Source organism: Nelumbo nucifera, chromosome 3, assembly GCF_055504915.1.
Source record: "Nelumbo nucifera cultivar China Antique chromosome 3, China Antique-T2T, whole genome shotgun sequence".
NCBI classification, from domain to species: domain Eukaryota; kingdom Viridiplantae; phylum Streptophyta; class Magnoliopsida; order Proteales; family Nelumbonaceae; genus Nelumbo; species Nelumbo nucifera.
Genome location: NC_142651.1, coordinates 33,212,148 through 33,240,138, shown reverse-complemented (window position 1 = coordinate 33,240,138; position 27,991 = coordinate 33,212,148). Strand labels below are relative to the sequence as shown.

Below are 27,991 nucleotides of genomic sequence, written 5' to 3'. Positions count from 1 at the left end.
TAACTTATATACATGTGTATACATTATGTATAAAATACATATACTTAAATATATGCAGTCCAGGCAGGGCCCATGCTAGGCCTGAAGGATTAGGCTCAAGCCCAGCCTTGAAATTTGTTGGCTTGATGCAAGCCCGGGCCTGGGCTGGGCCTGAACACAAAACCTACGCCCAAGCCCGGAATTTTCAGGCCATGCCAAGCTTGTACAGGCCAGGCTGAAATGATCACCCCTATGATCAGGCCACTATAGATTGCTTCTTGCTTTTCTAAGACAACAAATTTCCACCAACAATAGTGCAAAAACTAGGGATGGCAATTTTCCCCATTTCCCCAATCCCTATGGGAATCTGCCCCGAATGGGGCAGGGATGGGGATGGAGAAATTTCCGTCCCCATTGGCGGGGACAGGGAGAGCACTCCCTGCCCCGTGGGGGGCCCCGATCCCCACCCCGTGGGATCCCCGCTAGTATATATGTATATATGTATATATGTATATATGTATATATGTATATATGTATATATGTATATATGTATATATGTATATATGTATATATGTATATATGTATATATGTATATATGTATTTATGTATATATGTATATATGTATTCATAGGTTTATATATGTATATGTGTACACATGTGTCTATATATTAACATTTTTAAGAATATAGTTGAATATGTTTTTTATTGTTTTTAATAAAAAAACAAAAATAAAATGGTTGACATTATAAATATTCACTAGGAATGGGGATCCCCACGAGGATGGGGATCCCCATGGGGACGGGGATGGGGATAACCTTGTTTCCGTTAGCAGGGACAGAGATGGGGAGAGGCTCCCCGTCCCCGCCCCGCCCCATTGCCATTCCTAGCAAAAACCAAATATAGAGAGTCTATCACTTAGGAAACCTGCCCCATATATGTCCGTATTAAGCCTCCAGTTTCATGTGCCCTTGATCAGAAAACAGCACACCTCTACTAGGATGCTTCTTAGGTGTCCCACCCTTTTCTGTTAAGTATGAATACCTCTGCAAAACTGAAAAGAGAAGAGAAGAAGAGAAGGGGAAACAAGAAAAGGCCAATTAGAGTAGTCAATCTCTCTATTGAAGTTGGTTGTTTTTTATATAGATCTTTAGGAAAACATACAATGACTTAAATGCCCCTCTTAAAGAGTGGGACACCTAACTTAAAGTAGGACATAACGGACAAAACATAACCAACTTAAACATTAAAAAAGCATAAATACCCTTTTCTAACTAGTTTATAACACTCCCCTCAATCTGGAGAGTATAGCTCAAAATTCTTTTTTGATGAATATTAAATCTTAAATTTTTTTGAGTAATAAATTATTTGGCTGACCTATTAGAATCCTTAACACTTCCTTTAGGTTCAATTTTTTTGGTGGAAAGTTCAAATTTTATTTGAACTTACTCTCTTGCATAGTTTAACTCCTGAAATCTACAAGACAACTTTGTAGCATATTATTTTGTCTATTAACCTTAGTTTCTTGGCTTTTTAAGGGCCCGTTTGCTTCAAGGGAATATGGTCTGGAATCAAAATCTGAATGGATCATGCCATTTGGTTGGGTGAAATTGGAATCTCGTTCCTGTTCCTGGAAGAATGGCATTCCCCCATTTGGGGGAATGCCCGTTCTTTTTTTCGATAGTAAAAGAAAAATTTTATTAGAAAGTCATTTGTGAGAATGGTCATTCTGCCCCTCTCCCCAAGAACGAGAATCCCATTCCAACGGTTGAACCCTACAAACTCTGGCAAGGTAAGTCACCACCGATCATCACTGGAAATAATGCTTCTTTTATCATCTCATAAAATATCATTGTATATTACTTCATGTTTCATAATGTTTCGACCATGTCTATAATTTTTACAATATTTCTATATGACATTGCCAACATATTTCCTATATTTGGATGACCATCATCCACCAATACTGGCATTTTGAACATTGCCCAAACCCATGCCTCATAACAGGCACAATGCATAGACAGTCAACCATCCCAAATCATAAAATGGTAGCACTTTGCTAGATAAGGGGAAAGGGAAGAGAAACTCAGGGAGGATTTAGGTTGAAGATGGGAAGAGAAAACAGAAGATTTTGATCAGGGAATTGAATGGAGGATCCATTTTTTCTTGTTGTCATTGTTCTTCTTCAACTGGAAAAGAATAGTTCACTAACAAGGAGTCATAAGTCATATAGTGAGATTTAGACTAATGATAAATCAATGTTTACCTTTATTATCTTGGCTTTGACCTGGGTGGTAATGTTTATCCTTTCTTTCCAATTTTGAGTAGCAACTTTTGGTGTGTAAAACTCATCCAAATCAACTGGCTTTTCTTTTCTATTACTTCATCATTTAAACCTTAAAATGTACCATGTACTCTGTTTCAAGCTGATGGTGAAGACTTAACAGAAGAAATAACATAATTTTAGAGCTGCCCATGCACAACTACTTCACTCCATTATATCATGCCAACATCATAACTCCACGAGCATCATACTAATTTCTCCCTAGAGGGCAGAATTCTGACATTTAAGTTCAGTTCATAGCACATTTTTCCTATTCAAACTTTTATTAATCAATAACAGAATTTCATTAGAGATATAAAAAGATAATTACAATATTAGGAGAAATAAACTTGAAACTTGGACCATTTCTCAATTTGTGTTATTGATTGAGAGTATGGACTCACAAAAACAAGTGGAGATTGTAGTATCCACTCCCGTGGCATATTGGTTCTCGTAGATAGGTGGATTCCACGTATAGGTGGATCTTACAAATATTGGATCTCGCATCATAGGCAACCTCACAGCTTATCTGATCTCAAGGGACTCCGAACTCATGGTGGTAGCTTGGTATCACAGACTGATCTCATAGCTAGGACTCACTGATCTTGCTAGACTAACAGTGGTCTCGCATTAACAGCTTGTGGGGACCGTTACTTTTTTTGGTATTTTAATGCAACACACTAATAACTCTCAAGGTAGGTGGAAATAGGTAGAGGGACTTGAAACCGCATTTCCACTGGGACAACCCAGCTAACATACCAACTAAGCCACCACTCGGTGGGGAACCATTCCAATTAGGGGGTTTTCTCACATAAATAGCCTTGTATCTCGCATGGAAAGTTATCTTGTATCTTGGGGGTCTAAGAAAAAAAACAAGAGAGTGTGTGAGAAATGCAGGAGGTGGAACTTCGGGTGTATTGGGAGCAAGTGCTTTGGTGAGAGGCTGAAAATACTGTAAGTGTAAATCTCCATTGCTGATAGTGGATTTCATCTCCTCTGATTCCCATCGACTTAGGCCATAAGACAAACCACGTAAATCCTTGTGTGCTTTGTGTGCTCTGTTTTGCATTTTTCTTTTCATCTTCTCTACTTGCCAATCCGTTTGTCATTCCTGGGTTTTCTATAACCTCAACAAGATGCATAACACTGAATGTATCTCAAGTAAAACACAGAAAATCAAGAAATGACTTCAATACAGAACGTATATAACCTCAGATTTTCCATTCCAATTTGGAACACCAAATATGATTGCTTTACTGTTACATTTCATAAGAACATGATGAAAACGCCAAATTATTAACACTGAAAGCATTATACAAGCTTGTACAAGTATATGAAATCCCAAGTATACATACAATTATCTCCAAAAGCGATCACAAAACACGAATTCCAATACATGTATCGTGATTATATACATATATATAAAAGAGAAACCATAAAACCAACTGGTTAGGAAATACACAAAGGAGAGAAGCGAACAAAATGCAATGATCCGAGTGAAGATTGAAACCTACAGAAAGAATCAGCCATGAACCGGGTAAGGCAATGGAAGATCGACCCCTGTTCCTTATCTGGTCTGCACCCGGCAAAGCGAATTCGATAATCCGATAAGAACTAAAATAGAACAGGCATCGACATTGCCTGCAAACTGGGAGCAGAGGTCGAAATGCCTCGGAGGCGTTGTTTGTTCTGTATGTGTTCTTCACGTCCTCTTGGTAAACCATTTCTCTATCCGTTCTTCGCGCCTTTTCGCTCTCTACGTCCGAACACCGCTACAACTCCTCTTTTTGAGGAGATGTTCCCTCCACTCTGAATCCTGTGTTTGGATTTTCCTTCGAGTCCATCCATTCGTACGGGAGATCTGATTCGGTGCTCACTAGACCATATTCATACCGTCTCACACGAGTCCAGATCTCCTCCCACGTTTATCGCAGCCACACATGAAGAACATCTCATCCTCTGAATAGTATTATGCAGGGGAGATATTTCCAATTCACACGGGGGTGGTGTATTTTTTAGAGCCGTGCATTGCAAATAGTCAAATATCTTCCTATTTTTATGTTTTTTTTCATGGGGAGATATTCTTAATGCAATACTTCAAAGGTTTAATCCCATTTCTTTCTATTGTTTGGTTTCCTTTAACAAGGGTTTTTTGAAAAAAAAAAACTTAACAAAATTTGCTAAATTGACAAAAAAGCCCTATTTTGACCTATCAAAACTCACCCATGAATTTTGATAAAAAAAAAAACCCTTTTTTGCTACCACATCTATGATTCCACTTTATTGGTCTATTATTTTTTAGATATAATGTCTTTTCCATATCAGAGTCACACCCAAAATTAATACTTTTAGACTAAGAGGGGTGTTTGGAACCGTGGACATTTATTCAATAAACACTGCTACATAGGTGTCATTTCAATAAATCCCCTCTGATATTTTTTCATAATGGCAAAAGGTGAATTTGGTTTTTGTACATGTCTATCGTTTGGGGAAGTTATTTTTTTAAGTTTTATCCAACGGTTAGGCATTTTTTAACCGTTATGCTGATGTGGTGCCAAGTGGTGCCTAATTATCATAAACGGTTGTAATCATTACCTTTCTCGGTTTTAGAAGCAAATAAAGTACATAGAACCAAACACTACTCCCTCCTGGTGGCTAGTTGCCTCACTACTCTAAATTGGAATGATGTAAAACCCTTTAACTACCACACAACCCAACCTCTTTATTTTTTATCAAGGGTAATTATCCAAAACTCACAATGACTTTTCAGCATTTTTCTTAAATCCACCATAACTTTTCAAAACATCTAAAACTCACCATGTCTTAACATTAAACGGGAGACAGGATTTGCTCCTCACACCTGGCGCCTCACACGCACATCCTACCATGCATTGGGAGCATCTCCTGTGAATATTAGGTATTATTCATGGGATATTCCCAATGCACGGTGGATATGCATGTGAGGCGCGCAAGTGGGAGGAGCAGATCCTGTCTCGTTAAACGGAGTAATGGTTGTTAATATATTATCATTTTTCCCTTCATATAATATACACATATATATTTATTTTGATTCCCAATACCCACTTCTTTTTCTTCCTCAACATCTATTGAGCACGAGAAAGCCATTGAGTACCGGTACAGTTGGCTCAACATCCCCTTCGTTATTGTAAATGTGCTCCTCTATAAACTCAATCTCGGCTTTAGAAATTTTTGCCTCTTCAATCCCCAATTTTTTGATAAAGAATGTTTGAAGTTCTGCAGCATAAAGTATTCGTCCCTACTCGAATAAGGAAAGAGTAGAGGTGGAGTCTGAGATTTTCATCATGTTGATTGACAAATAACTTGGCTCTTCGTGCTTGCTTTGCTTCCCCATAAGCTCTAAATGCTCTCTAACGTTGGGAGTTAGACCAAGCTCTTTCAGCGGCAAAACATCAAGAAGCGTGGAGATTTCTTGGTTGAGGTCATGGAAGTGGCCAGAAATCGAGGAATTTTGTAGGAGAAGCCACAATCGGCTCGATTGTGAGCAGTAATCTAGAAGAGTCTTTGGCCAATAAATGAGAAGATAAAGCTCCTTCAGACAAAGAACAACAGTAGACGAAAGAGTCGAGCCAAAATCCCTAAGGAAATCAAAGAGGACGACAAAGACCTCTATCTTCCAAATCAGCGACCTAGAATTCTCTCGTTGGAAGGGAAACACTCGATGCAAAAAGGACGAGATCAACTCATTAGCAACAATGGAGATCATCTGAACCAGCCCGATGTTGTTGAGCTTGACCGGAGACAAGAAAGCCTCATATGACAATGTTCTTCTTCTTCGCAAAGAGGAGAAAATAGCAGTTGATGCCATAGAAGTTAAGGATTCAAAACCCTCGCTTCCTCTTTCTCTCCTCCTTCAAATGAAATGAGAAATCAACCTCAACCCAACCTTCTCTCCTCCTTGATGTGTACGATCTCTTCTGAAATCTGAATCCTCATGAAGTAAGGCTTTGTTTTATCTGATTTTATAACTTGGGATTTCCATGTTCTTTTATCTGGTTCACTCTTCATTTTTGCCCATTTTCTTTCATTACGATCTAGCATGGCGTCATATGAAGATTGAATGGGAGCAATTGATAATTGAACAACGAATCCTCTAAACAAATTAATTGATAATTGCTGGCAATGGGAGAGGTTGAGTACATTGAATGCATAGGTGGTAGATTAGAACCCACGCGGATGGTACAATGAATCTTTCTCTAATTCCTTTGTCTTACTTAGGAGGAGGGTCCATCCTTTGCATAGTTTATGTAACGATGATTGATAAAATCGTACAAAACTCAGCCCGTTCGTTTGCTCTTAAGACTACATCATTCATTGAATTGCTCTCTGCCTCTCTTTCTCACCAGACTGAGAACCAAAGTTATTGAATAACAAACAAATACGTTAACCGCCATTATTTTTGTTTTCTTAATGCTGCAGCTGGACTACAAATGACTTCATCATTTTCGCTTACCCACCACCCACCTTGCCATATTTTATCATTTCCACTTCTCAATTGCGTTAATGGCAACCATTACGCCTATACATGTCATCTGCCCTGCCCTACTACTTTCCCTCTCATCTCTCCCTACTTCACACCTGAAATTGTTCCATTCTTTTCTTATTCACTTTTGTGAGGACACCTTTTGACGGTCTAGAGCAGCCCAAGTTGCTTCGCTTAATGGGTCAGCTTGTTACCCCGACAAGACTAATCTGCTAACCCCAACACGTTCATCCTCGACATATCATTCTAGTATGGCATCGGCAGAGCCAAGGCAACGTTGATGAGAGTGCTTATGGTCGGATTCCCAACCCCAAGATTGTACTTACCCATAAGGGCATGCAGGAAGTTATGAGCAACAGAGGAAGAGTGAAGATCGGCAAAGAGAGACCCTAAATGAGTATATTTTTTTTTCTAATTCGCCAGTCAGGGGCAATTTGGTCATGTGAATTGTATATATGTTGACATGGACAACTTATGTTAGTGAATATTAATGGTGCTGGAAAATAAAAATTCATTGACATGGTGAGTCTTAAATGTTTTGAAAAGTTATGGTGGGTTTAAGAGAAATGCTGAAAAGTCATGGTGAGTTTTCCAACAATTACCCTTTCATCAATAAATAATTCCCTTTTATAAGATTCATAAGAGTTATGCAAAAATAAAGGCCATTTACACTGAAACTGAATTGGAATTTGATTCGTTGCCGCCACTATTAAAGTCATGTTAGTGGAAAGCCAACAAAGGATGAGGGAAAAGATAAAGAAAATAATGTTTTACAAAATGGGGGAAGATGAAGAGGAAGAGAGGGATAGAGAAAATTGGGAAAGAGATCTTAATTTGCTGCTATTGGTGGTGGTGTTCAAAGGAAGGAGACGTTGAATGGCTGCGTTTTCAAATTTCCAATTGCAGAATTAAAAGGGCAAATTGGTCCAAAAAATTATTTTTTTGTCATTTTCACTGCTTTTGCAATTAATCTATCAAATTTATTTATTTTTGTAGAAGGCCCTTAAAACAAAACCCTCGTACTATAGTATATGTTTGGCATCTATGTTGCAGATACAGAAAACGGTGTTGTTGATTTGTGGGTTGGAAGCATTGTTTTCTTAGAAAAATGGTGTATTTTTTTGTTTGGAAATGTTGCTGCCAGGTAGGACGTTTCTTAGAGCAACAACAACACCTTCTGTTTGGTACTAGTGTTCCATATCTGTTTTCAGCATCGATACCCATTATAGGAAGTCCACATCATTGCCACACCATGTCCTCATTGGCAGCAATGAGCTCCAATCTGAGAAAATATCTAATTTGGCATTGCTCCAAACAATCAAGGTGTGGATTGGAGCGGAAAAAATGGTTTCAAACATAGTGACGTTTCCTAGAGCACCGTTTTTTCTAATGTAGCACTGATATGTCACCATTTTCTAGAGTAACGACATCGATGCCAAACAAATGCATAATCTTCTTTTAAGACAAGTGGCACCCTAATTGTTCCCACTTACAAATATAGGTCTATCCATTCACAAAAAAAGTGAGTGTGGCATCCTACTGAAAGGGATGGTACAATCCATCGAATGGACGCCAAAAATCATGCGGAATGGTGGGTGAATTTCAAAAATTTTCTACTTACCTTTCAACTGGGAATCGCATTCCCTGATTTTAGAATCAAGATTCAAGGATCCTACTTGAACCATAATCGAACCAAAAAGATAATGTAAGGATTATACCTGATCCAGAGAAATAATATCTCCCAAAGTTGGTGTTCATGTTCAAAGAAGACACCAAGATTTACTCCTGTTGAAGATGACACAACAACTGTGAAACAGAACCAACAAAGTGCGTCCTACACACCGAATCCTTCACAATAATCCTTTGGAGGCAATGAGCACCGAACACAGATCAGCCTTTTCACAAATACTGATATCAAGAACTTTTATTGATCTTTCTCTGCCAGAGAAAATCGAACTTCAATAGGTGGCGGCTGTTGAAGGAGAAAGGCTAGAGAAGAAGATGGTGAACTGCTATTTTCTTTCTCTAGGGTTTCTGAGATCCTATCTCAAAACTGCAGGGTGTATTGTGTTCCCTAGGGTTCGAATTCTTGTAATTCGAACAATAGCGTTTTCTCCAGTTGCTTAATGATTAAGAAAGCCTCCTGATCATATCATAAGTTGCCCTTATCCAAATCTGTATTTGGATTATGACTCTTCTTAATCTTAACTGCAGATTAGATAAGCTTCTTGGGCTCATCATAATCTCAGATCCGCCCCTTGTTAATGACTGATCAAATCAACCCAGTTCGAAATGGGCTTTAGGCCCAATAAGAATCAAGTGCTCAAAAGTCTTCCAAACTGCTGCCCAGTTGGGCTTCTTTGTATGGCGTGGGACCTAAACATTGATCTACACACCAGCCACATGGGTTCGGCCCAGCCTTTGTTACAAGGCCTGGCCGAATTCACTGGAGAGCCCAGTGAATCCCTTGAGCCCATCACATGGACCTTACGGGCCCAACACTTACACTAAGTGGTCCCTAGGCCAAGCCATCTTATAAAAACCCAGGGACTGTGGGCAGGTGCAAGATTAGCCCATCAGGTATTATCCCAAATGGCCTTACACTTAACCTCTCAGCCCATAATGATCAAGCACTGGCTGACAAGAGAGGACATCTCCCTCGACTACTAGGAACAGTGTTGCACTCTCTATTCACATAGATCCCGTAAATTAAAACCATTTGCAAACATTTTGAAACCATATCATATATATAAATTTTGCAAAACAAAATTCCAACGATTGAAATCAACTGACGACAGTTTGGTTTCCATCAGAGAGAGTGCATCCCCGATCATTACCTTTGTCCGACAAAGGGGTTGATCCCGTCATTATGATTACCCACTTAGATGAATTCTCAGACTGTCCCAACTTACCTAGGTTTTGACTCCCGCTAAGGATCTCACTGATTGGCATATCAAAGACAGCCCAATCCGACACCTAGTGCAGTACCATAATCGGGTCTAGGGGTCAGGTGCAACTTTTCAGTTTTGCCCATCAATCTCCAAAGTCCAGGGCAATACTGAAAATCTGGTCCGGTTCAAGGGTTCAAATAATCTCACACTACATGTGCCTTGGGTCTCACCCTGGCGGCTGAGACAAGCCACCCCAACTTGGCAGCACACTAGTGTTAGTCTTGGCAGGATAAATCTTCCCAAACTTATCCAACGACTGTAAACATTTAAAACCAACACAAGTCTCATTAAATGTCCAGTTTTAGGGTCTTACATAGAAGTATACCATACAACATGAATCAAACATGTACTTTATTTATTTACATTAAATATCAAAGTACATCACAACAGATTGAAGCTAAGGGCATATAAAAACTATCCAACACCTACCCCCTCAAAAGAGTAAAAGACTTAAACCTACTCTAAGATTCCTCCCAAATACTAGAACATCTCCTCTCATTTCAAATTGGACTAAGACTTCCCTTCTAAGATATGATGTCATCACATAAAAACCTCCCCCACCAATCCAATCCGTTCATATGTGACATTAAATGACGTTAAAATCTTTCAAAAACCTAATTTTGTCCTCTAGATGAATTTGTGACTCTCTCACCTCCAGTATACTATTTCATACAATGAATTGGTAAAGAAAATGGTAAGAGTAATGTGAAAAATGAACAAGAGATGGTATTGGAAGGGCTTTACCATGGGAAGAACAATCAGCTTGCTGTTCTCGTTGTCCTCCATCAGTTGACAACAACAAATTGGTTACCTTGTGAAGAATGAATAGTTGCATGTTGGTCAAGCATAGATCATGAATCTTAGCACACCAGCTTTTACAAAGATTGCTTGCACAGCTGTGTGGGCTCCCTTTGCAGCAAGGTTTTTAAAATCGACATGCATAATGAACCAGTCAGGGGTCTGGTTCTCGGGTCAGACAGTCCAACTGTTCTAATGGAATGGACATCCCATTCTAACAAAAAAAAAATAAAGGAGATAAATCTATTAAATTACCCCTACTATTCACGAAATTAACAAACTTTACTCTTACTATTCAGATATTATCTTATAGTAGTACCCTTAAGTTTTCTACTGTTCACGAAATTAACGACTGTCTAAATCCACCCTTATCGTTAATTTTCTGCCACACTCCGTTTACATATGAGTGGTAATTATTTTAAGTTGCAGCGGTTGCAGTGGCCACTACAAAAGTTTGGTGATCACGATTTCCAATGCTTCGGGAAAATTGAAAATTTCAAACTTCTGTGCATGTCTTTTTTTTTTTTTCCTTAGACGAGGACCCTTCTCCTCTCCCATCGTTACAAACCATCCTTCACCTTCGATCATCTCTCTCTTTCTCTCTCCACCCATCCCTCTATCTTCTTCTTCCCCTTGTGGGTCTTTATAATAATTATCTTGGAAACAGAGCACTGCCACTGTGCTTCCACCGCTACCATAGGAAGCTCCCAACCACCCTTTAAAGATATTTGTGTTGGTTCCCTGTTTACGACAAAGATCCGGTTGATAACAATCGGTGAGACCCAAAATGCTGACGTGTATAGCTTGTTCGAAGCACGTTGAACCTCGCCGGTGGCTGCCGAACTGAGTCAGTTATTTTCATGGAGGAAGAAGAGCCCAAGCAGTGGGTGGCACAGGTTGAACCTCGCCGGTGGCTGCCGTCGCCTGCGACGGTTGTGCCGAGAGGGAGAGAGAACGACGGTTGTGCCTGCGACAAGCCCTTCGTTCTCTCTCCCTCTCGGCATAGCCATTGCAGGCGACGGCAGCCACCGGTGAAGGGCTCCCTCCCTCTCTTTCTCTCTTCCTCCCCTTCGTTCTCTCTCTCTTCCCTTCGTCCCCTTCATCCCTGTTCGATTGCAAGCTCCCCACCTCACCTCGCCGCTGCATCTTTGGTTCAGCCGATGAGGTGCCTGTCGCCGGTGGCACCGGCATCTGCATACCAGACACATCGAAGCTACCAATTGAACGAGATGGCCATGGCAATCAGATGATTACCACCTTTCGGTTGGCGTATCACCACTGCAAGATGATGACTGCCTTGTTCAACTTCAAAAATTTCACCACCTGCTTCACCATCGGCGTGTCGCCCCTGTAAGTGAAAGGCATGATTCATCTTGGCTCCTTCACCAGATGTTAGTTCTCCTCCAGCTGAGGTCGTCCTGCTCTCCGATGAAGACAGGTGGAAAAACCTCAAGCAAAGACAGGGCCCCGCCTGTGCATGGATGGAGCCTCGGCCGGAACCACCACCACCTCCGTTTGCACAAAGACAGGGCTCCGACAAAGACAAGGCTCAAACTAAAATATGGAGCATGATCTGATGTGGGCGAAGAAATGGGAGCCTAATCTGATGGCGGATCGTCCAACGACCTTCAAACTGAAATCTAGAGCCCGATCTGATGTGGGCGAAGAAACAGGAGCCTGATCTAATGGCGAATAGCAGAGATTAAGAGGTCTTTGGATAGTACTCCTTCGATGTTGATGAAATGTTCCCCCACCTCACCTCGCCGCTGCACCTCTGATTCAATCGATGAGGTGCTTACAGTTGTCGCCGGTGATGAGGTACTACAACACAGCAGTTGTCGCCGTCAAACCCTCCCTCCCCCACCTCACCTCGCTGCTACATTCGTCTTCTCTACAATCGAACAAACCGAACAGGGCTCTCTCTCCTCTTCTTCGTCTTCTATGCAATCGAACTGTTGTCCCCTGTCCTAAAGCGCACCCTCTTCTTAGTCTTCTTTCCAATCAAGCGTCTGTCCTCAAGCGAACCCCTATGGGGAACCAATGAAGCGAACCCGGTTACTCATCGTCTTCTTTGCAATCAAACCCTCTTCTTTGTTTTGTTTTCTTGGTCATCGCTGTTGCAACTCCTGGCAGCGGCGTCGAATCCAAGACCCTGACCCAGACGATTCGGCATCTGGGGACTATTTATCGCAGCTCGATCCACAAGGATCTGAGAATGGAGAGAGAGTAGAGGCGGACGGTGAAATAGGGGATGAAATTTGATAAATAGTGATGGGCAAATATGACACTTCGATTACCATCAAAGATTCTATTTTGTAATGTTTCTTGTCCTAAATTCAAGAAATTAATCCAAATTTTTACCAACAAGCAACAGTGATCAGGATTTGAACTTCATCGATTATGAACCAATCAAAATGAAGTATTGAGTAAAGCCAAAAATGAAAAAAAACATGTAGATATTTTGTTAGGTTGAATGGATAATGGAATTGCATTTCTTTACCTGCCTACGCGTGGACTCCATGAAAACATAGCTTCAACCATTAAGGAAAAACCTCAAGAGATTTTGTACAAGCAGGAAGCAGCAACAAAGATGCATACTCTTAGAAGGTTTTAACTTGTACACGTTTATTGATGAGGTTTTAACCAAAACATATTCTTGCTTCAGTGGTTCATTTTAAAATTTTGAAAAATAAATGAATGGTAAGAAATTCCTTCCATCGATTCTGTCAAATTTAACGGCACTGTCTACTAATAGGGGAGGTTTAAGTCCTTTTAGAAAGAAAATAGAAGGGAGATGTTAGTATTTATGAGAAAGCTCAAGGGAGGTTTAAGTCCTTATCCCTTAAAAAATTATGAATTACCTTCCCTTCCATTCCATTGTAGTAACTGAATTTTATTCAAATACAACTGTTTCTTTCTTCTTAATTTCTTATAATTCTCTCTATTTCGAACAATACTATTTTGTAAGAAAAGGGTTCATTTGTAAACTCAAATAAATACTCTTCACTAGTGGGAGGTTTTCCTTCATCTATGCATGCTTCATTCTCGCTTTCCCCATCTTTTTATCTTATTGGTTTATCTTTTTTTTATTCATTTATCACATCAATGCAAGATTTAAATAGAGAATGGTGTATCCCATTCTCGCTTTTCCCCATCTTTTGATGTTAATTTATGACACGGGCCCATGCAAGTTCGAGCTAAAATAAAATTTTAAGATTTTCTTTAAAATTTTCATTATTTTTTTTTAATTTTTTAAAAATATGGCTTAGCCCGGTTCATGGCCTAGCTTGGCCTAAGACTTGGCCCGTGGCATTGCACGGGCTTGCGTAGGTTCGAATTGTATATTATATACAATAATTACTGTGATATATTAATATATATAATTTTATTTTCAATTTTATTATTGCATATATAAACAATTGTACATATCAAAATTCAAATAAAATAAAATTTTAAGATTTTTTTTTAATTTTTTTGGTCTGTTTATTTTAATTTATGTTAAAATTATCATTATTTTTTCAAGATTTAAAAAAAATGGCTTAGTCTAGTTTGTGGCCAAGCCTAAGACTTGGCCCACGCAGGCTCGGGTTGTATATTATATACAATAATTATATAATATATAATTTTATTTTCAATTTTATTATATTATTTCATTTTATTATTGCATACATAAACAATTATATACATCAAAATTCATATAAAATAAAATTTTAAGATGTTTTTTTTATTTTTTATCTATTTTTTCATTTATGTTAACATTTTTATTATTTTTTTCAAATTTTTAAAAAACATGGAATAACCCGATTTATGGCCCAGCCTAGCCTAAGACTTGGCTTGCAGACTAGTCCCAGCCCACGACACGACACAGGCCTGCACAGGCTCGAGTTGAGGGCTATACCGGGCTGATCCCCTAAAGTATTCCAAGGGAGGGAAACACAACCCACATGGCATGACCCAATACAGCCTGATTGTAAATAAAATGAGAGATACAAACAATTTTTAACAAATATGAAAAAGGTAGAAGTTTAATAGCATCATTGTAAATAATTAGTCATGGCACCATTGTAAATAATTACATGTTTAATATCAAATATGAAAAAGGAAAAGGAGAAAGGACAAATTATGGTTTTTTTTATTCAATGGCATCATGGAAAAGATTATAAGATTTCTTTATTTAGGTTATATAAAAAAAGATTCCATTTGACAAATGCACATCAATTGGCCCTATATATATAAAGAGAGATGGTTGATTTTGTTTTTTGAAAATAAAAACAAGTAAAAATAATGTAATTTTGAAAACATTTATTCATAATTTCCCGTAAGGCAATATGGATGGCAATTGATGTGATGGCCAACTTATTTTTAGGTGACATCAGACCTTTTATTAATGTATTGCTTATGAGCTTTTTTCCTTTTTGTTTTGGCTTATTGCTTATGAACTGATGACCCTTTGTATATAGATTTTCAAAGAGGTAAGGCTTTTCCGTCCCCTCCCCTGGTAGGCCTTTTTTGACATTATTAATAAAATTCATGGAGGCAACCCCTCCACCAAGAGAACCCCCCTGCACCCAATAAATAAATAAATTAACTGTATTGTTCTCCCCCATGATTCCACGTACTTTATAATAAATCACTATAAAAATACCCTAAAAAGTAAGCTCATTTTGCCACATGGAATATTATCAAACACAAGCAAAAGTGAATCAGAGTGCAAATTTACCCTAAACCAAGATTTACGCTCTATTTGCATCATTTCCAAATGCAGCCTTAAGAAACTAAATTGATTGTAAGTTTAAAAAGGTCCCCCGCCCATATTTGATTCTTATATTTTATTTTTCAAAAAATTGACAAAAAACACAATATTCACAAAAACCATATATAAAACCCACGTGAAGCACCGTAATGGTGTTAAAAGATGTCAAGCAGTGATTAGATTTATTTTCTTATTAAAAAGAAAATTGAATTGGTTGTGGGTGATTATAAGCAGCCCTAACCCCATGTTTGCTGTTTGTTTTTGTTTTTTTTAATTGAAAAAAACTGCAAAATTTTGAGAAAGAAGAAGAGAATAAGTTTTCATGGGTCAAAACCAATTCATTTTATACAATAAATTATAAATAAATAAATAACTATATTATAAGGACAGATTTTTTTAGGGTCCGTTTGATTTGCTATTGGAATCAGAATCGGAATCCTCTGAAATTGGAATAAGAATAGCCAATTCCCATAGTATGTTTGATTTAAACAGGAATGGGAATGGAAATTGAAATTAGCAGGAACAGAATTTCATTCCCAAGAGAGGGACAAGGAATAGCCATTCCCTCAAATGGGAAAATGCCATTCCAACAAGAATGAGAATGAGATTTCAATTCCACTCAATCAAACAGTTGAGATCGGAATATCCCATTCCAATTAAGACCCCTATTCTCGCGAACAAAATGGGGCCTTATTTTCTTTTCAAAAATACTCTCAAAACGGTCTGACAAATTAATGTTTACACTAAGGTGCAGCTACAGTAACCGACTGCATGGTAAAGCCAAACCCATCTTTTAAAAACCATGGAAGTAATTTACCAAATTCATGGGGATGATTGGTTGTTAATATGGATTTCACTTTACTATACAGCCGGTTTTCGTGGTTGCACTTAGTATTTGCCATTTTCTCGTTCTCTTTCTTTTTTTTCCTTCCAGATCCAGGTCCCTTGGCCCAACCACTGTTCTCTTGAACCTATATTTGATGTGTTTGGTTTAAAGGAAAAAGTAGGGAAATGTAGGGAAATATAGGAAACCATTACAAACCTTGTATAGGTTTCCCTACATTTCCCTTCCTTTCCCTACGTTTTCCTTCAAACCAAACATAGCATAAAGGGAAAACTCCATCCACGTTGTTAAGATGTACTTGCTATTTTGCTAACTCATTAAAACCCCTCCCCGGAAATATCTCAGCCTTACAGGCGCAACAGAAGTGCACCAGAGGAATTTATTCAAGATCTACATCAGACCCATTGTTCATACATTAACATCAGGACATCAACCACTTCATTGTATTGTTATTAAAAGCTAGCTAAAGTCCAATATTTATCCTCCTTGATGGAAAAAAAATGATAGACCAGTGGAATTAAACATATAGTATAATGGCAAAGGTGAGTCCTAATGAGATCATAACACTATTTACCCTCCAACCAGTACATGCAAACATGTATTGTGGGCCGCATTAAAACAATGTAAAGGTTGATTTACTCTTTGGTGTATTTAGTCCTATGCACAATGGTCAAAGGGTAACAGGGTGCAATTACATTTGGAATGGTTTCTCTGTGGCCCATCAACAAGATACCCAACTAAATGGAGACTCAAGATTGATAGCACACAAATTAATGCATGGGATTACTAACAGGAGATCATAATAACATCCATACTATAAAGTAGAACATTTGCATCTGATACTTCATTGAAAAGAGTACAATCTATTATTGTAGGTCATTAACAACCAAACTTAATTTAGGTCTTATAATGTCCTGAGGTATATATAACCAACCACTTAGCTTCCCCCAGCTTCTTGTGGAGTCTTTGCCACAATTGAAAGTGCATGCAATCCGGATTGAAGCTCTTCAGACAATAGATCATATACCATCCTATGGCGTTTCACCAAGCTTTGCCCACGAAATTTTGGTGATACAATCTTCACATTAAAATGTGTTTCATTTGTACTTCCCTTAACAGCCGCATGGCCTGCATGCTGGTAAGAAACATCCTCAACCTCCAGCACACTTGCTTCCAAAGCAGATTGCAACTTGTGCTTGATTCTACTTGCTCTTGAAGCCAAGGCATTGACTCCTCTTGAGGCCATTGTTTCACTGACCCTCCTCTGCCAAGCTCCCTGATATCCATAGATTAATATCATTAAGTTATTAAGATTTCTGGTCACCAAATACTGCTACATGACTCCATTTGTCAAAAATTAATTTGTCTTTTCCAGGTTAATTACCCAAGAAGGAAATAGGTTTTGAAGGGTCAAAAGTTGCCCCTTTCATTTAATTTTGGGTTCATTAGATAGGTTATCCAATAATCTATTGACCAATACCAAAATTGCCTGATACTATGGCCATTTTGCAAAACAACAGATGAGTCTGTAACAAGTTTTGAATTAGAGTTTTAGTATTTTTAGGATTTATTTAGAAGTCGTTTCTTGTTAGAAAATAGAAATTTTTGTCAAACTTGTAACGGGTCAAAAAATCAACTTTTAGAAGGCTTCTTAGTAATTTAGGCTCAGTTTGGAAGGAGTGCAAATACAAATATGTAGAGCACAAAACCTTGTATTTTGTATGTATTTGCACTGTAAACATTTGTATCTGTACTCTTTCCAAACTGAGCCTTAAGTTATTTATGAAGTCATTCCGGCATGTGTGAACAGAAATACTAAGGTTTCAGAAATCATCCATGGATTCTTGTCACTACTTCAACTGAGCTCTAAACAGAGGGCACAATCCACAAGCAGCAAGCATTGAAGAGTTGGACGCATTCTTTAGGGATGCTAATTGGGAGGGTTAGGTTTAGACTTTCAACCCAAACTGACCTTAACCCAACCCAACCCATTAACCTTGTAACACCTTTCGTTTTATGAAAATATGGCTTAAAAGTTAAAACCAACTTTTTAGTAGCTTGGTTTGACATGGCCCAATGGTAAGAGTGATTGTCTTTCACATGATGTTCTAGGATCAAATCAAAGAATATGCATAAGACAAAGTCGCATCATCCTTAGCTAAATATATTCTGCCCTGTAATATCATACTTAGAGTTGACTAGTTGAGTCATGTTAACAACTCGAAGATCTTATTTCTCTCCACCAACTTTCTGTGTCTAGCAGAATCCCCAGAACTTTTTCGAAAGTCGTCACCAAGCAATCAATCTCCTTCCATAAGGACTTTAAACTTGATTAGTACAATGCTAATAGTTTCTCCCACTGTCAAATTATTGACTTCATTTCTCAACTTTTAGGCTCTAGCAATGTTCATCTTCTAAGAATACATTTCAGCCACATTATTCCACACTTCTTTGGTTGAATTCATCCATAAATAACTTTAACTTTTGCTGGTGTGCATAGAGTTCACAAGCATGAGATAACCATGTAATTCTCCCGCATCTACTTCTTGCAAGTGGGATCTAAGACCTCTAGTTTCTTTGCGCAACCAATAACATAGCCTAGTTTGCCACGGCTACAAACACAAAAGCATACTAATTGAGTCCATTCCAAGTAATTACTGCCATGCAATTTAATTGCAGTCACCACATTGAAAAAAAATTCTCTACAATCCTTACTAGACCAACTCTAGACTCCATATTCTGCTGTGAATCAAATCTAGATTACTACATTGATTCAATTATTCACCAACAGAATCATTGTAAACAAAATAAAGGTATACCAACCTTAGAACAACCTACCTACAGTCAGATCAATCAACACAAGTTAATAGGGTTTCACCAACCCTGGATTCTGTGATAAACTGGAGAAAGTTCAGCCACTCCAACTAGTGGTTTCAGATGAATCTCCAAAGGTTGTCGATCTCAATGTGGTTTATAAAAATACTCCTAGGAAACCCTAAGCACCAGCCTCAAACCACCTCCAAGTGCTGCATTAAAAAAACAAGACATTTCTCTTTGGTTCATATCTAGGGCAATGTTCTCCAGGAACTTCTTCTGACCACAATGAAAAGTCTCCTGAATCCTCTCCCAACCAGGCGAGAGCAATAAGAGAGATGATTAGCAACTTAGTTCTCCATACACACTGCTGATCATAGTTTTCACGGCGCCAAGGCGAGGCTAGGTGACCATGGGGCGCCCAGGCACCTAAGCGGGTGCCTAGCCCTCGCCTAGGCGATGGAATTTAAAAATAAGAAGCCGATGGATTTCTACCCCTTTTGTACTAATTTTTTTGGTTTTATGTATTCTGCACTTACTTTTGTGCTTGTGTTTCATGCAGTGTTGCTTGATGAGAACAATTGCTAAAATAAAAGAAGAAAATGAAGAAGTAAGGGGTGGAGCCCCTGTTCTAGACCCAGAAAAAGAAGGTGAAAAATATTAAAATAAAAGAAAAAAAAAAAACGAAGAAGAATAGAAGGGGCTCTGCCCCTGTTTCAGACACCAATGATGAGAACACAAAAAGGGCTGAAAAATGCAAGAAGCTAAGAACAAAGAAGGGGGCGGAGTCCCTGTTCTAGACCCAGAAAAGCTGGTGAAAAAAATACTCAAATAAAAGAAGACTATGAAGAATTTCAGACACCAATAATGAGGGAAAAGGAGTTGAAAACACGCATGAAATTTCAGAACAAAAGAAGGCGGCGGAGCCCCTGTTTTAGTCCAATAATATGATTCAAACCAGGAAAGAATAATGGTTTTAGTCCAACAAGGAATAGGAGAACAATAATGAGGGAAAAGGAGCTGAAAACATGCATGAAATTTCAGAACAAAAGAAGGCGGCGGAGCCCCTGTTTTAGTCCAATAATATGATTCAAACCAGGAAAGAATAATGGTTTTAGTCCAACAAGGAAGAGGAGAACAATAGGGCGTAACCACTGTTTTAAATCAGTGGAAAAAGAGAACAAAACGAAGGAGGAAACTGATTAGCTCACCTTGACTTAAAGGATTGTGTCGGAACGATGGAGGGCTGTTCTCTCTTCTTCCTCATTCAATTCTTTTGTAAAGTGAATGAAAACCCTTGAGATTATTTTGTTTATACTTTCCTCATAACAAAAAAATGATAACATGCAACATATCCTATTATAAAAACTAAAACCAACCAATAAAATATTATATATTATATATTTATTTTTATTTAATAAAATATTGTATACTATATATGTGTTTCAGTCCCCACAGCATGCGCCTAATACATTTTTTCTTGGTGTTTGGGCGAGGCGCTCCTTGAAAAGCGCCTAGTCGCCTAGGCGTCGTCTTGACAACTATGCTGCTGATCCTAGTACTGTATGGATTCAAGAGAAGAAAGAACCTGCTTTCGTACCAAGTAGAAAAATGAAGAGCACAAATCTCAAGTTTTATTCAAATAAGTACACAAGTCAAGTGGAAAGATTCAAAACAGTTGAAAGAAGAAAGAATGGTTTTAAGAAGAAGTAACCATGGCTGTTATCCAGCCCTCTACTTTGATATATTCAAACTATTATTAATTAAATGTACATACCCTTAGGAGGGCAGCTGCAAGAATAAAGAAAAGAAAGAGATGTAAATCAGTCCTCAAATCTTAGGTGTAAACTTGAAGATTAGAAGAAAGGAAGAAGAGAAGTGAGAGCAGCAATACAAGAGAAGAAGATGGCGAAAAGAGAAGGAAAGAGAAGAAGAAGTCGAATATATTCTCCTTTCTCCTCTAACCCCTTTTATGAAGTATTAAAAATAGAGTGATGACAAGTATGCCCTTAAGTGGGCGGCCAGCTAGGCAGTAACATAAAGAGATTAAACAAAGAGAAATAACAGGCCCATTAAGAGAGGCCCATTAGCCAACAATAAAATAAAAGATATTACAAGAGAAGATGGTAGGGCCCATTCGGCCCAGTCTCTTTACAGAAAGGACCAAGTAAGCCCACTACAACTAAAGCCCAACAACATAAAATAAAGAAAGGATGGCCCATAAAATAAGATGCTCCTCATGGCCCAAATAACTCAACAACTTTGATTCTTGTCTTTGTTATATGGATTCTAATAAGGACAATTATTATTGTTATCTAAAATTTCCACGTGCAACACACATGCACATTTACTAGTATATGTACAAGCATGTTCTTCATTACTTATTTGCTTGGATTCTTGTTGCAATACTTGCTTGCTTGGATTCGATATGCTATTACTTCATGCTGCAATCAGTATGTCATAATATATTTTTTATAGATATATGTCGTAATATTTTTGTTTGGATTCTATGTTATTCAGTTGTTGGTTTACTTATTTGTTTGAATTATTACTAATATGAATATTCATGATGTTAAGGTTGTGTTTGTTTGCGGTGTAAATACAAAATTACACCGATGGAGTTTTACAACGGTCAGATTTCTGAGTGTAAAAAGCAAACCGGCTTTATACTCCTTTTACACTCTTGTGTGTTTGGATGATCGATGTAAAAGGTAGTGTCGCTTAAATCTTCGATTGCTCAATCTCTCTCCTCTTTTTTCCATGTCCAACATTGAACATGATTTTCAAAATCCTAAAAAGTTTCTGCTGAGATAAATGCTTTTGTTTTCATCGTAGAACAAGAACCCCTATTTTTCCTTGATGAATCAGTGGATGAATGATGAATCGGTGTTAAATATTTGCAAGAAATTAAAAGGGAAAACCTGAGAAAGAACAAGAGCTTCGTAGAGACAAAATCTGGTAATAGGAAAACCCACGGTAAGTCAATTTGGGATCGAAATCTGGCTCTGGGATCAAAATATGCTGCACATGTGACAAGAGCTTCATAGGATTTAGGCTTATAGACTGAGACTCTGGTTTTGGGATTGAAAACTGGAGCTTCTTTGCCGCTACTCCAAACCATGTAGTTGCAGAAGCTTCTCTCTTGTCCAAGACATGTCTGGGTTTTCACCACCGACCGACTGATTCCATCTCGGAATCCTGGATGTCGCATCGTGGTGGCCACTGACCAACTAAGGTCGTGATCCTGATCGCAGTCGGATGTCTGAGGTCATGGTGGCTGCCACAACAGTTGTTTTTGGAGAGAGAGAGAGAGAGAGAGAGAGAGAGAATCACACTCATCGAAGAAGCAACGACACCAAGGAAGAGAGAATCACACTCATCGGTTCTCGATGTAAAAATCTATCGAAAAGCTTGTTTACATCAATATTTGTTTTTATTTTACACTCCAACCAAACAGCTGTAAAACTGAGCCAGAGTGTAAAATTACATTGAACCAGATTTTACACTGCTTCCAAATGCAGCCTAAATGTCTTATTCTTTGATGACTATAATTGATTATATTATGTAAAAAACATTGAACTTTATGATTGAAAATGATATAGCCTTTTGACATTAATGCTTTAATGCATTCCAATATGCAAGATTCATGACTGCTGGCATTCTATCAATATTGTTAAATATGAAATAATAAGAAATTGAAAATATAACACATACTAACATGGATCATGCCCAATAAATAAAGCTCGTTTGCTTAGGTGTCACCTAAGCACTTTGGTGACAACAAGGCATACCCTATTACCTAGTATCCCCTTGATAACTAAGGTAAGAAATTCATCCTACAGGCTACAGCTTCCCAGAAATTAAAAAATCAAGGAAAAACACAAATTATTCTGAATACAAATATAAGACGAATGCATTACCACTTACCACATGGCTTTTTCAGATAAAAGAAACACCAAAACCCCATATAATAAGGCAAAAGTGCTCTTCACATTAAAATGAGCAAAGATGTGAGAACAGAACAATTCATAGGCTTAGCATTTCCAATCATGTTAATATAAAGTAGCATGGGGAACATAGTATGAAGCCTCTATTTGTATTCTTAAACCCTCCAACATCAAATGAATTTCTTCCCATAATGGATGTGAATCATCACCAGAAAAAAATGCATGGACTTGGTTACAGACTTCAATCAAACTATATCCTGGTGTTTTCCTCAATCCTCTCTTCCTCATAATGCCCCTTACATAGTCTACTTCACCCCATCTCCTTCCTTCCGCATATATATTAGATAGCATAACATAAATTCCAGGATCCATGGAATCTAAACTAAGCAATTTATCTGCAGTACGGATACCCATATCAATGTTTTTGTGAGTCCGGCATCCACTCAGCAAAGCCTCAAGCACTGCATCACTTGGTGCAAAAGGCATTTGATTGATCAATGCCTCAGCTTCTTCAAGGCGACCAGCTCGGCTGAGAAGATCCACTAAGCAAGCATAATGTTTCTCGCCCGGCTTAACTCCATGATCTATACTCATGCTATGAAAGATAGCTATCCCCTCTTCAACTAGCCCTGAGTGGCTACAAGCAGATAGAAGAGAAATGAGAGTAGTATGGTTTGGCACAAGACCCTCCTCTTTCATTTTGTTGTAGATTCTAATAGCATTATGTCCATTACCATGTATGCCATAGGTTGTTATCATGGAATTCCAGAGCACAATATCATTAGACAAAGATCTATTGTTGAACAATCTCTCTGCAGACTCTATGGTTCCACACTTGGCATACATATCGATCAGGGCTGTCAAGTTAACTGTATCAAATATAAAGCCGCACCGGAGTAAATGGGCATGCACACTCTTTCCTTTCTTCAAAGAGCCTAGATGTGAACAAGCATGAATTAAACTAACAAGAGTAACAGAATTTGCAGCAACTCCCTCCTCTTGCATCTTACCAAATAATTTTAATGCATCCTCTGCATGCCCATTCTGTGCTAATCCTACCAACATTGCAGTCCAAGAGATCACATTTCTCCCCTTCATTCTATTAAAAACAGAAGTTGACAAATTCAAAGCACCACATTTCACGTACAAATCCACAATAGCAGTCAACACAATGAGATTTGATTCAAAACCTCTTCTATAAGCACAAGCATGGAGAATCTTCCCACCATTCAAACAGGCTATATGAGCACAAGCCTGAAGGAGGCTAACTATTGTCGCAGAATCAAAGGCACTACCACTTAAGATCAGCTTATAGAAGAGTTCAAATGATTCACAAACCAATCCATTCTGCACATATCCTGAAATCATGGCATTCCATGATACCAAATTCCTTGAAGGCATCCTATTAAAAACCTGCTGAGCACTTTCAATATCACCCATTTTGCTATACATATCAACCAAAGATGTAAGTACCAAGATATCACAACTCAACCCCAAACAATTCACACTTGCATGAATGCTTTTCCCAATATCCAAATTTCCAGTTCCTCCACATGCATGAATTAAGTTCACCATGGTTATTGCACTCGGTCTAATTCCACAATGTCGCATCTTGGAAAACAGGTCAAAAGCCCTATCAAAACTACCAACCTGTACATAGCCCCCAATTATAGAATTCCAACAAACAACATCTTTCTGGGGTATTTCATTAAATACTCTTTGAGCTTCATCTATGTTTCCACATTTCACCAAGAAATTTATCATAGAACTCCCAAAAAAGGGATCGTTTGACAACCCATTACCAGCAGCCTCTTTCAGTATTTCCGTTCCTATTTCAACATTTGACAAGCTTGTACAAGCCTTAAGCGCAAAAGTACAGGTGCAACTATCAGTATGCAGACCATGAGATCTCATTATCCGATATAATTCAAGGGTTTCAATGTATCGTTCATTTCTGAGGTACCCACCCATCATAGCATTCCATAGGAAGACTTTGGGGTCAGTTATTCGATCAAATACCTTGCGGGCATCACATAACCTACCCAAATCAGAATATGTTTTGACTAATTTGGTGGCCACAAATTCATCTGAGGATAGAAAATTAGTGATGATTTGAGCATGAATCGACTTGACATGGATAATGCTTCTTGAAAACTCCTGCAAGAGGGTAAGAAAATGGTGCAGGATGGGAGGTAGCTGTTTGAACTGAGCATCCTTGACCATAGATGCCGAGGTTGACAAAGGATGGGAGGAAAGGGGTAACAAAGGCATCTTCTTGAGCACAAACCGAGAGCCATGAAGAGAAGATGCAGAAGAAGGCATGAAAACGAAACCCCGAAATGAATCTTCTCAAAGACCATTTAGGAAACAAATGGAAACAGAGTAAATACCTTGTTACTGAACAACAAAGACACCTAAAAACAAAAATACATAAGACCCCAGAAATACAGCAAATGAGTTACCACCTTACATGGCTAGAAGCCTATCCATCCCTTTTCGAAACCCAAATCAAACCACAGAGCTATTGTATAAAACTACACAGATAAGAGGCAAGCAGCAGTGGAATGCATATAACAGAAATAAGAAACAACGCTAATGGGGAGCAAGTGAGCAACCAGAAAGGCAAACACAAAACTCACGAGAGGACGAGAAAGTTGAGTCTCACCTCACTTCCGATAGCTTGCTGAGGCGCAGCAGTCTCCTTAGTCTTTACCGACGGACATCCTTGACGACGTTAGGCATAGAAAAAGGTTTTCCTAGTTGAATCAATTTGGCTCCGCTTGAGTGGGGTGAAACGGTCAAACGGGGCTGGAAATTGAATTCTCTTGTTTGGTAACAGGGGTGATCATGGGCCAGGCCCGGGGAGGGCTTCGGCCTATAATAAGTAGCTTTTTTTTTTTTTTTGATAGATATCTATAAGTCACTTAAATGTATATCCGTAGTGGATTGTATTATGGTGCAACCACAGGTACCATACAGCCAAAATATATATTAGGGTCCATTTGATTCACAGTCAAAATCTGAATCCGAATCAGAATGGACTATTCCCATATTATGCTTAGTTCATACAAGAATCAGAATGGAAATTGAAATTAGCTGAAATAGAATTTCATTCCCAACCGAAGAAATGGACATTCCCTCAAATGGGGAAATGTCATACTACCAATAATGAAAATGAGATTCCAATTCCACCCAATTCAACAGTTAAAATTGGAATGGCCCATTCCATTTCCAATTTCAGACCCTTATTTCCGTGAAACAAATGGACCCTTAGTAGAAACATGCACATTTGTTAAGCATACTTGCAAAAAAAGAAATACAACAAGGAATAAAATACAAAAAAAACTAAAAATAGCAAAAAACGAAAAACATATTAAATACATGCCTATTTTTGTTATTTTTTATGTTTTGAGAATTATAGGATTTTTTTACCTTGCAATAATATTAGTGTTGTAGGAGCAAAGTATTGGAATACATGTAGTTCCAAATTTTTCTTCATATCAATTACTACCCAAAGCCCTTCTAATCTCATTTTTTTCCCCAATTTGATTTATTTTCCAAAAGTAAAATTTCAACTCTCCTTTTTGGGACTTCAGGCTTATACTATTAGTTCAGGCCAACAAGGGAGCTTCTATACGTACACAACTTTTTTTTATCCATGTTTTTTAAAATTAACCTAAAAATGAAACCGGCTTTTCATCTGAATAATGGGTCAGTAGTTCAACCATTTGGTTCAAATTAGTCAAAATGGTATTAACATAAGGGTAGCTTTTCTTGGTAAAAAAAGGTCTCATAAGGAAAGCTTTTTTGGTAAAAAAAAGGTCTCATAAGGAATATCTAATTGCTTTGTCAAAAAGTAAAAAAATGAGAACCTGATTGGTATTCCCTTATATAAACGTGCATTTATTTTTTTTTAGGAAATGCACCAAATTAAAATGCTTCAACGTGGAAAGTTAAGGAAACTTCTTAACAAATTTCGTGAATTTCAAGTTTTTATTTCTCTCATATTTTTTAACAAATCGAACAACACTTAAATTTTCTTTTAGTATATTTCATCTATTAATAATTTTTCAAATAATAAAAAAAAGACAGCTAGGCCTTATTTGGTTTACAGTATTGATTCAGGGTCAATTAGGGGTACGTATACAACCTATTAACCCAACCGAGGGGTGACTCGTTTGGTGTGTTAGCTGGATGATTCCAACATAGACATGGATTCGATTCCTGCAACCACTGACTTAGGGAAAGGGGGGTTATTAGTGGTGAGTATCACCAAATACCTTAAAAAAGAAAACTTTTAACCCATATTCTTAAAATTGACCTAAAAATTAAATAATTTTTTCATCTAGTCCAACCCTTTCTGCATTATTCTCTCATATCAATGTGCATTTAGTTTTTTAGGAAATGCACCAAAATGCTTAGTAGAAAGTTGAGGGAAAGTTCTTAACAAATTATGTGAAATTCAAGTTTTTGCTTATCTCATATTTACTATCAAATCGAACAAAACTTCGATTTTCATTTAGGATTTTCATCTATTAATAATTTTTTAAATATAAATTAAAAAAAGGTAACCATGCCTTATTTGGTTTACATTGTTGATTCAAGCCAATTAGGGGCATGTATAAAACCTTTTAACCCATATTCTTAACATTGACATGAAAATGAAACCATCTTTCATCTGGTTCAACCATGATTCAAATTAATTAAAAAAAAGCAAAACTATGACTTAAAACAACGTAATGTAGTGTGTAAGGCTCAATTTGGAAGGAGTACAAATAAAAATATGTAGAGTACAAAACCTTATATTTTGTATGCATTTGTAACATACATATATATAGAGTGGACAGTTTTGACACCAATCCATCAAGTGACCCATTAGAGTCAACATTATTAGATTTAACTAGGGTTTACTAAAGTTTTACTCTCTCTCTCTCTCTCTCTCTCTCGTCATATTCTTCACCTCTGTTGAAAAAGAGAAGGATGAATCTCTCACTCTCAACCTTTGGTCTTCTATTCTTCAAACCTCCAAAATTTGTGAAATAGTTTATTTTCCTTGACAAATT

General features: G+C 37.9%; 1 protein-coding gene, 2 long non-coding RNA genes, 1 other non-coding gene and 1 pseudogene across 12 annotated transcripts in view; 1 reads left to right on the top strand and 4 right to left on the bottom strand.

The window, feature by feature from the left end:
* Window positions 1-4,145, bottom strand: part of LOC104592060 (kinesin-like protein KIN-14C) — a 54,958-nt gene extending 50,813 nt beyond the window's left edge. For 4 of the 8 annotated variants that reach the window (XM_088900813.1, XM_088900811.1, XM_088900809.1 and 1 more), the window contains exon 1: window positions 3,814-4,144. The gene's annotated coding sequence lies outside the window, so the exon portion shown is untranslated. Of the gene's footprint in view, window positions 1-2,242; window positions 2,287-3,813 lie in introns of those variants that run through there. The other 4 variants (XM_010251214.3, XM_010251222.3, XM_010251257.3 and 1 more) reach the window with 3 other exon arrangements.
* A 5,926-nt stretch (window positions 4,146-10,071) lies between these two features.
* On the top strand, window positions 10,072-12,924 carry LOC148801104 (uncharacterized). The gene is made up of 2 exons (XR_016083714.1): window positions 10,072-11,466; window positions 11,596-12,924. It is a non-coding gene; the product is annotated as an uncharacterized LOC148801104 (long non-coding RNA).
* Window positions 11,637-13,364, bottom strand: LOC148801103 (uncharacterized). Its single transcript, XR_016083715.1, has 2 exons — window positions 13,071-13,364; window positions 11,637-12,779 (listed from the first exon to the last, which is right to left on the bottom strand). It is a non-coding gene; the product is annotated as an uncharacterized LOC148801103 (long non-coding RNA).
* Window positions 13,365-16,922: 3,558 nt separating this feature from the next.
* On the bottom strand, window positions 16,923-25,733 carry LOC104592056 (uncharacterized). Its single transcript, XR_016083381.1, has 2 exons — window positions 25,594-25,733; window positions 16,923-17,443 (listed from the first exon to the last, which is right to left on the bottom strand). It is a non-coding gene; the product is annotated as an uncharacterized LOC104592056 (transcript).
* On the bottom strand, window positions 22,950-25,569 carry LOC109114405 (pentatricopeptide repeat-containing protein At1g06140, mitochondrial pseudogene; annotated as a pseudogene). The gene has a single exon (XR_016083380.1). The product of XR_016083380.1 is annotated as a pentatricopeptide repeat-containing protein At1g06140, mitochondrial pseudogene (transcript).
* Window positions 25,734-27,991: the final 2,258 nt, after the last annotated feature.